The sequence below is a fragment of the Falco punctatus genome, assembly GCF_963210335.1.
Source record: "Falco punctatus genome assembly, contig: scaffold_71, whole genome shotgun sequence".
Lineage (NCBI taxonomy): Eukaryota > Metazoa > Chordata > Aves > Falconiformes > Falconidae > Falco > Falco punctatus.
The window spans coordinates 496,801-506,961 of NW_027660257.1; the positions used below are offsets into that span (position 1 = coordinate 496,801).

At 41.3% G+C, this 10,161-nt stretch overlaps 1 long non-coding RNA gene across 2 annotated transcripts; it reads left to right on the plus strand.

Moving 5' to 3' along the window:
• The first annotated feature begins 292 nt into the window (after window positions 1-292).
• On the plus strand, window positions 293-9,643 carry LOC308057331. Of its 2 annotated transcripts, XR_013925221.1 has the most exons (4): window positions 293-407; window positions 642-1,693; window positions 2,469-2,608; window positions 8,396-9,643. It is a non-coding gene; the product is annotated as an uncharacterized lncRNA (long non-coding RNA). The 2 variants fall into 2 exon arrangements; XR_013925220.1 differs by having other exon boundaries at window positions 293-1,693.
• Window positions 9,644-10,161: the final 518 nt, after the last annotated feature.

Sequence of the window (10,161 nt, forward strand, 5' to 3'; positions counted from 1 at the left end):
CCGCAGGTGTAGTCCTGCTGGAGGCAGTGACCAATGCTTGGGCACAGGAATCTGTGCAGATTAAGTTCTAGAGTGAAGGAAATGGCAGCTTACTAAGCAGATGCTGTGGAGGGGTTTTGCTGGCCAGTCTCGGGTGTTTGGTGCGCAACTGCTGTTACTGGTAACAGAATGAGAAATCATTTCTTAAGCTTGCTTTGTGCAAAGTGAAACTTGTGGTTGTATCAATTTATCAGAGCCTGAAATTATTTATCTAGTTGTCTGTTTGTGCTAATTTAATATGTTTAATTTTTAGGACACCTCTGCATCTTGCTTCTGCGAATGGCCATGTGAACGTTGTTACATATCTCGTAGAAAACAAGTGTAAACTAAATCTTACTGACAGTGATAACAGATCGCCGCTGATGAAGGTATGTGGAATATGTTATGCTCTTTCAAGTGGGGCTTGTCAACTGTGCATTAAATGAGAGGTGGCTGGTAGGATTCTTTACACAGCTCTGTGTAGAAGCATGCATCTGGTAATCAGCGTGGAATAGGCATATGTTAGCTCAGCTTTGAAGGTGCTCTTATTTTCCAGCATTGGGAAGCTGCGGCAATTGTAACAGAGTGCTGGAAGTTCTTCCTTTTTTGCGTGTTGTTCCCAGGCAGTACAGTGCCAGCAAGAAGAATGTGTAGCTATTCTGCTAGAGCACGGTGCCAACCCACATCTGGCAGATGCTGACGGCAACACTGCCCTTCACCTTGCTGTCCGATCTCCTAATACAACTGTAGTGGGGCTGTTACTTGAGCATAATGCCAATATTGATGCTCGGAATAAGGTAAATTTTTGTATTTGTTGAAGAAGTTCTTTCAAAAAGTTGTATTAGTATTTCTCTGGTAGGGTGGTGTTTTTTTTTTACTTTTATTTTTAAATTTATCTGCCCTTTCAGGAGGGAAACACTCCGCTTATTCTTGCTATCTCTGAACATCATGAAGATATAGCAGAGTTTCTTCTGCAGAAAGGAGCTGATGTGCATGCTCGAGATCACTGTGAAAGGTGAGTGGTTCGTCAAAACTCTGCATGGGTCTCTTTAGTATTCTTTAGGCTGGATTAATCAGAGGCATGAGAGTGAGCTCTGAAAAAAAAACCCCGGGGAGCCACATAGCAGCTATTTCTGTGTGACTTGTGAAAGCACATCTGCGCTTGGCTGTTGTCATACCTCGGTGGGTGCTTTCCTCATTGAGGATTACAAGAAGGCGTTGTCTGTGGTGTCCCTTCTGGCAGGAAACATGCTGTTAGCTCAGCAGCACTACCTCAGTTTGTGAAAAACATCTCCTGCATAGTGGCATAGTTTGTATGTGAGTGTTGTCTATGTGGAAGCTTTGTCTGAAGATTAAAGGTTTGGTTGTTTTGACTCCCTCTTGCATTTTATGGTTGCTCTTAATATTTAATGAAAACCGCGTTTTCTTTTGCTCATTCAGTAATGAGGAAAGTAGTTTTTGAGAGCAAATAGGAATAAAAATAATTACAGTGTCTGTGTCAAATGATCTACTTCATAACATATTTTTGGTGTTTCAGAACCCCACTTATGACTGCAGCATCTGGTGGACAGCTTAATTTAATAAAAGTTCTTTTTCGATATGGTGCTGATCTTTTCCATAAAGACACTAACGGATGGACAGCTGAGGATTATGCTGTTACTCATGGATATTCTAGGTAAATTTTTGACTTTATTGTTAGAATAGGTTGTCAGTTGTCAGTGTGGCTTTTGAATGTTTTTGGTAATAGCAGCAAGGTTTAATGGTGTGTTGAAAGCTGTCCTGAAGCTGTGCTCAGTGGCGTCTTCTGATACGTATCGTTCCCTGTGTCTAGTATTAATCTGGATGTTGAAGAAAATTTCCACCCCAAATTGTCTGTAGATGTCAAGTTTTGACGCTAAGCTTGCACCTGCCCAATACAAACTCTAAAACATGTCTGTATCCTACAGTTACCCAGAGGTAGAACGTGGCAAACTGAAACGCATGTCAGTCCTCTCCTCAGACCAGCACCATTGTCCTTACTGACTTCCACTACAATCACCAGGAGCTACCAGTCTTTTGTTTCAGAGATCTAACAAATCCCTTTTGTTAAAGTCTTAAGCAGTTTCACCCCTCTTATGGATAGCTTTGTACCTGTGCGTATCCCTTCTCTGAGGTGGTTATGTGTGCTTAAGAGCTCGGCTGAAAATACTGTGCCGAGCTGGAGCTAATAGCTTCGTAGGTGTGGATACGCACCTCTAGAGTGAACATGACTGTAGTGAACATTGAAGTAGGTAGTAGTCGTGCAGTAAGTTCTGTCTGTATTACTCTCAGTGAATGCATACAAGTATATGAATTCATACGGCTATGAATACATGTAGGGTGGATAAGTGGCTGTTAACTGTTCTATTAAACTGTATAAGCAAGTATGTTGTTGTTTTTACCAAATATGTTTCTTCTCTTTCCCTATATAGTCTTTGTAAACAACTGGTGGCATACGCATTCCGGGGAGACAGAGACGAAGGTGGTGCACAAGGCGACACAGTACCTGGCATTCCTCACCGGGCCAGAGCTGCTGGCTTGACGTTGGGTGCACCTGCTGTGGACAGAGGAGGTAGGATCTTTAATCACGCAGGAGCTCACGAGGAAAATCACTGTGGCCTTTTCTTTAGGGGGTTTGTGTTGTCAGCGCTCACTGTGTTCGCCGTTGACTTTAGTGGAGGCATCAGGTGGGGTAGCGCAAGCAGCTTTGTGAATATGCTGACTTGTTGCTGGTTGGAGGTGCTTCTTGTCAGGGGTGAAGGCAGCTGCGGTTTGTGTGCTACGGGCCCACTTACCGGGCTGTTGTGTTCTGCCTGCCAGATTGCCCATCTGTATAGGTTTTCATACAGAGAGAGAAGGGGGACAGGGAAGGAACTAGGTGAGAGTGGTTTTGGTTTTGGGGTGTGTACTTGTACCTGTAGATGGCCATTCAGATTGTGAAAATGAATTGCAAAAGCAGTAGGTTCGTCCTGAGTAGTTGTTCATCTTCCTGTAGCTGGGAAGCAACAGATGAGTTAGCAGGGCCGTACATGTCTTGTTGATTTCCACTGAGTTTGTGCGGTGGTGTTTTAATATTAATGGTTTCACCTGCACTAAGCTGCCTTTAGTGAGTCGTCTTATTTCTCAGCATCAGTTACGATTGTTTCTGTGTAGGTGCTGTAGAGACATACTTAGGAAAAATCGTCTTGGAAAAGTCATTTGGTTAGAAACAATAATGCAACTTCTGTGTGTACTGTATCTTCATGGACATAGTTTGATTCCAGTAAAAATAAAAACCACTTCTACTTCCAGTAATTTTATGAAATAAACATTAAAAAGTCCATATTAACTTGTGATCCAGAAAAACAATTGAATTGCCTTGTTATCAAAAAATTAGCTCCTTCAGTGAGTTCATTTTAAATTAAAAAAACCCAAAACAAACAACTCCTTAATTTTTAAGATCCAGTCTATGCTTATGAGCTCATATAGCTCTAGAGGAATCTTAGAAAACTAATCTTTTAATATAGATCGAACTTCTTGTACTTTACATCTCAGGCCCTACAGTGGGAAGTTCTATCCTTTCTGGTTTTTTTAAGGGTGTTACATCAGAACTTTGTGGCAAATGGACAGCAGACAGTGTTCAAACACAGTTTATTACTCCTTTTTTAAATATGTCGTGAAATATGAGCAAAACATGGGATATTTTTCCGAGTTCACTTTTCCCAGATAGGGGAATTTAATTTAGAGCCAAACTTTGTTCCTTTGACTTAGGAATAGTTATTTTGATCTAGTCAGCGATGTGTGAAGTTTCTTGATAGACTGAAGGAAGATGCAGAGGTTTTTATATTTTATTTTATTTTTGGAAAGGGCTTGGTACAGGTAGTTTAATCAACAAAATGTTTCTGTTACCCAAACAGCACTCTGTGGCTGCCTCCTGTGCACGTAGATAATTGCTGTGGTACCACATTGTGATGACTGACAGGCCTGGGTTATTTTAAAATATGTGGCTTGAAGAATAATACTGTTGTGTGATTCCAAAATTAATATGCCCTCAGGGAAACAAGGGTTCTTGAACCAAGTAATTTGCGCAGTTCCTTGAAGACAGTAATACTACTAGCATAAGTCCACAATGTTATGGGAAATCCTCACTTGAAGAGGCCTAGTAAGTGTGAAGAGCATATTTATGTGGGTTAAGGACTTGGGAGGAGAAAGAGTGCGCTGTGGTCTCAAACTGTTTATAGTAGGGCTTGTTTTCCTCGAGTAGTACGAATCTTTTTCTCCTTGTGCTCAGTCTCCTGGAAAATGACCCCGGCCTGTTGAGTGAGAGGGATTAGTAGCATGCAGGGAGCACTTGGTGGCATTGATTCTGCAGTCTCTTGCTTGCACACACAAAGGGCAGGTCCTGCATCCTGAGTCCCTTTGACAGGCTGCAGTAAAAGCTTTGAAGCCCCTGTTAGAGGAGAAGCTCAACTGATCGTGAGACAAAGGAGGAATACCCACTTTGAATTCTTTGTTTTAATCTTGCTCTTCATTCCTGTTTTTCTGGGATTTACAATGTAGTCCTTCCTCCTTTTGCTGCTACTTTTGCACTTGTTGAACATTGTTCAAAATATTCGCCTCTAGTGAGCAAGCTGGTATATTTAAGAAGTTGGCTCATGCTTATTTGAGTGTTTACTTTTTGTCAGAACATGAACCTTTTTGTTGATTACAGACAGACTTGCAAAAACCTCCAAATGAATGGCTTCCACCTCTAGCATATCGAATGACAGACTTTTCAGATTTGAAGTTGGAATTTCTTTGGCAAAAAGTAATTATGTATTTTTTCTAAAAGCGAGGGTTCAGATTTCTAGTATGTCTTCAGTGGCAGCTTTTTTTAGCTGCTGCACTGCATATTGGTGTACTGTTCCTACAGAAACCATTGGTTTTTCATCATAGAGCTCTTGGAAAAGAAACGAGTGCTTCAGTGTGCTTTATATCTGCTGTATCGCCTTTTAAGAAAACAGAAATGGAGAAGGAATGAGAAACAATCTTGAGGTCCTTTTTTTAACTCTTACATGTGTATTTTTGATAGGAGTCCTCTTGCCACATCCATTCGATGTATTTGTGGTAACATCAATATAAGCAGGACTCCCTGTTGCTCTGAGGCAAATGTTATGGCCTTGTCACACAGACGTTTGGTGTTGGGTAGCTGCAATAACAGAACCACACCATTCATTGATATAAAAAATAAAATTTTACTAAGTAGGATGAGTAGAGCAGGCGGATGGTGATTTATATTCTAAAGCTTCTGTTCCACAACACATAGACACGCGTACACACACAAGCACACACGCATGACACTCACACCAGCCAGTGCACCCGTTCTGGTCCAGTTGTGGCCTGCCCTATAGCCCTGGGGGAACAGGGTATTCACTCTGACTGCTTGTCATGCCTGCGTTCTGGCTGGTGGCGTAGCTTCTCTATGTGAACAGTTCAGCATGGTCAAATCAATATATGCAGGGCTTTTACCTTCCGACTGAGGTAGGAGGGGGCTGTGTTTGCATCCGGCACCATCTGACACAACTGGCTAGTGTATCTCCAAAGTTTGTTGGCACCTACAGATTTTTGGGATGCTTAAACGGAGGGATTTTAAGTGTGCCGTATGTATAAAACACTCTACAAATATGAAGGAATTGCATTGGCAGTCAGTGCTGGGCAAGGACTAGTCAAGCTGAGAGAAATTCAAAGTTGGCAGTACAGTAAACTGCCAAGAATCTGTTTCAGTGTTTCAAAATATTGGAATATAGGTATTTTACAATGGAGCAAGTAAATTAAGTTACACTGTTTGACACTGTCCCTTAAGAGTAGAGTTCTGTAGGTTGTGATAGGTTTGGCTTCTACTTCTTGTAACTGTAGAGTAGGCTGATGGTCACAGTACATTCTCCCATTGCTACAGCTTTGTTAATGTACTGGTTAGGTTTTCCAAATTTCTGGGAATTCACATTTACTCTGGTGTCCTTGTTTGGTCTGTCCTTGACATGCCTTTCCCTAAACGGATATAGGAATGCCACAATCTCCTAGCCAGACATCAAGAACAGGAAAACCAAAGAAAGGTATTCTATACAGTAGCATTTCAACTGTGAAACATGTTGTGTGATGTACAAATACTAACACACCTGTGATGTTTATTATCTTGGAGGTCTCTATTCTGATGGTTTTGGTTTTATAAATCAGGTTTGAGAGCAGGCTTTGGGCGCTTTTTGTTTGCGTGTTTTGCACGGGTCCTTTATTACTGGATTGAGTGATTGCTTTGTGTCATTAGTGATAGTAAATAATATTTAAAAAAAAATTATGCTCTTCTGTTACTCCACAATGAAAATGGACTTCAATTAAAGTAGAAACAAGTGATCCCTAGATACTACTTTTCTAGATCCCATTTCTACAGTAGGGCATCAAGATCTGTCTGAAAACTATCTCATAAACTTTCTCTCTTGCTTTTTAAAGGAGAATGGGAACTGGTTTTGATCATTGCTTAAAGTTACTATCCATGGAAAGCAAAAGTTCAGATAACTTACTCAACACGATATGCCCTTTGTTTTCTTTTCCTTTTAATGATTTTGTCTAAGACCTCGGTTTGGCTGTCATCATACAACTTTATGGAAGGCCACCAATCTCCTATTTATAAGCAAGTTCATTTTGTGATGATAGTTAACGAGAACTAATTATCGAGGACTTGAGGAATGCTGAAATAGATACGATGTGGAGGCTCTATTTGTTTTTTTCCTTTCTGTCCTGGGAATTGAAGAGGCCTTTTATTTCCTCTTAGTTGTTGGTAATTGAGAGGTTTTCGCACTCTTCAGGCTGGATTCCTAGAGTTCAGATTTCTTTAGTACATCAGTGGTGTGCTAGAGTGCGCTGTCGTTGAGTTTGCAACATGTGCATCTGGGCCACGCTGCCATTCGGAGGGATCTTGACAAGCTGGGTAAATGGACTGTCAGGCCTGTCTTAACAGAATTCAACAAGGGCAGATGCCAAGTCCTGCACATGGAAAGGAACAACCGTTTGCTACAGCACGTGCTGGAGCTGCCTGGCTGGAGAGCTGCTTTGCTGGGAATAGCCAGAGGGTCTTGGCAGAAAGTGAGCTGAGAATGAGCCAGCAGGGTGCCCTGCCGGCTGAGAAGGTTAACGGTGTCCTGGGCTGTATGAAGAGCAGCATAGCCAGGGGACTGAGGAAGGGGATTGTACGCTGCTACCTGGCAGTCCCTGGGTTGTGTCCAGCTCCCTGGGTATAATTTTGAGCCCCCAGTGCAAGAGAGAGTGGTCTTTCATCCGTGAGCGAGTTCAGTGGAGGGCCATCAAACTTTGCCAGGAGCAGGGCTACTTGCCTTTTGGGGAGAGACTGGGGGAACTGGGCTTGTTCAGTGTAGAGAAGAGATGACTTTGAAGGGGACCCAGCAGCAGCTTCCAGTACGTGTAAGGAGAAGACAGAGACAGGTGCCTCCCAGTGGTGTGTCACATGAAGCAAAGGTACAAGAGGCATAAATGGAAACAAGAGAATTTCTAATGGAATGTGGGCAGCTTCACCATGGTGAGAACAGTAAAACAGAGAGGTTGTGCAGTCTCCCTCCTTGAATGGTTCAAGATCAGAGTGGAAAAAGCCCTGTGCAGCCTCATCTGACCTCAGAGCTGAGTCCGCTTTGAGGAGGCGGTTGGCTGAGAGACTTGCCGAGGTCCCTTGTGACCTGATTTATCCTGTGATCCTGTGTGCAAGTTGCTGTCTTAACATGGATGAAAGCTTGGAGCGTAGTATAGAATGCCCTGGTTACGCCTGTCTTGCCTCTTGAATACCCTTTTTGGTGCAGCGTAGAGAACTGCTGGGGATTTTTCTGCCTGAGGATAGGCATTAGATCTTGGTTATGCTTTTTGACGGTTTTTACCTTTTCAGGATAACCTGTAAGTGGGTAGAGCACCAGCTAGTATAGTATATAAACCAGTAATATCTCTGTCAACAGTGTGTGCTTGTGTGTGCAGTATGAATACTTCAGAAGTTCATTTATTTACTGTCTTGCTAAAGCACCAGTATTTTGTTAACTGTTTATTAACGTAGCATATTCATGCTATGCTGGGTTTTTTTAGTTTAGAGGTAGTTCTTAAACTTTTAGGTATAAAAGTTCAAAGGAGATAAAACTCTAGTCTTTTTTGTTTTGTCAATTCAGTGTGACTTGAGAAAGCAGTTGTTTGGAAATGCATGCATTCATTCATGCTGTCTTACATAAAGTTGACTCCCCAAAGTTTCATTCTGTTATGACATGTAGAGTTGTCCAGGTTAAATGTTTGTATGTGCTGGTTGATTTTTGGCATGCCAAATCTAATTTCAACATGTCAATTAATGTTTGAAGAGCAATAGACGACTTGTCGCAAGGAGACTCAATCAGGTAAGACTTTAAACATACCCAGCACATACCTGAGGAATGATTGGAGAGACACAGTACTCATTTTGCTTTACTTTTTAAGAAGCTTGGAGAAAGAGGGGAGTGATGTCAGTTGGCATACTTCTGAGGAAGAACTCGATTTTTCTCCCAAGGTATGGTGTATTTACAGTAAATGTCCTATAAAAATAAGTGATCTGAAGGCAAGTTTTCTGGGGGATTGAAAGAAACTACAGTTCTAGCCAATATTGTTTTCTCCTTAGAAGCAGTCTCTGACCTGCCAGCCTTTCTTTTGCTGTGAGTTTTTCCTAAAAGACCTGTAGCTGTGGCAGAGCACGCAGTAGATTTGTGGTTTGAGGCAAAAGAGCCATAGGCGACGAGATAAACCACCACAGTTTTGTTTGTTCTTGGTCATTTGAGTCGGATTTTCAGTTTATAAGTTACTAATATAACCTGTTCTGTTCTTCCCCAAACACTGTTAATGTTTCCTGTAGATTTCGTGATAGAATCCTAACTGATAAAGGGCACTTTTTAATGAAGAGGTACTGAAATCCTTCATCACCTAGTTCTCCTTTCCTCCTCGTCAGGTTACTCAAGAGTGCTCAGCAGATGAGTTACTCAAATGGGTCATCTTTTTTTCTTCTATTGAGATGGCATTCTGTGCTTGCACGTAATCTCACATTGCATGTTTTCCCTCCTTTTTTTGAATGCTTAGGCAGTATTCTTTTTGTCAGCTACAAGCTCTCAGGCCTGCTTTTTTTGCTAGTGTTCTGAAGAATTATTAACTTCTGCAGGGATGTCTGGAGCATCTGTTCTGTTGCTCTGGGATTCTGCAGCGATGAGGAACCGGTGTTCTAGTTCAACCTACTCTGTAATACTGGAGGTGCAAGCATGTTTAGTTTTAACATGATTTCATTTTCTTGCACTGATTTAAATATAAATTATGCATTTTTTGGGCATGTTTTTGAAATGTAAGGATATTCTGGTAAGTGTACTTGCAGGGACTAATCAATGCATTAAACCTAGGGTTCTTAACAGTTACTTCCCTTGTGCACACTTGCAAGTAAGCATCCAGAAGCTGCGATCTTAAATATAACTGAATTTTACTGAAGTACTACAAATATTAAACCCAGATTTTTAAAACTGCTATGCATGTAACCATAGTTGTGGAAACAATTTTCAGAAGGGTGCCTGCATGGTATTTTGGGGGTGAAATACTCACTGAATTGCGTATGTGAGGAGTGTTTTTGTAGATAGTGGTCAGGTGTTGGCTCCATCCTATACTTCTATCAAAAGGACAGCCTGATTACATTTAGTGTTCAAGGTTTGATGTGACCAAAGGATTTGTTGTTGTCGTTAGTGTTCTAAAAGAAAATAATCATTTATTTACAGAAGCTGCAGAAGCCAAATTTGACATTGTTAATGAATGTTTCCCAGCAGTTCAGGAAAAACAGTAAGCTATTTGGAACAGATTGCATAGTATACTAATGTTTAAAAAACTACTTAGCCAATCTACTTTTATATAATTCTTTTCCTATAGTAAATGAGAAAAGTAGCATTTTGAAAACACAGCACTTGGTCACTTCAGAAAACATAAGTCATGTTGTTAAAATGAAGGTATTATCCCCTCCTAAGCCTTTGTCCCTGGCCAAGTCCTTTCTCCATCCTGCCCATCCTTGACTTGGTTCCTTTTCCAGACGTTCCCAGATTACTCCATTAATCTGGTAACATGCCTGTT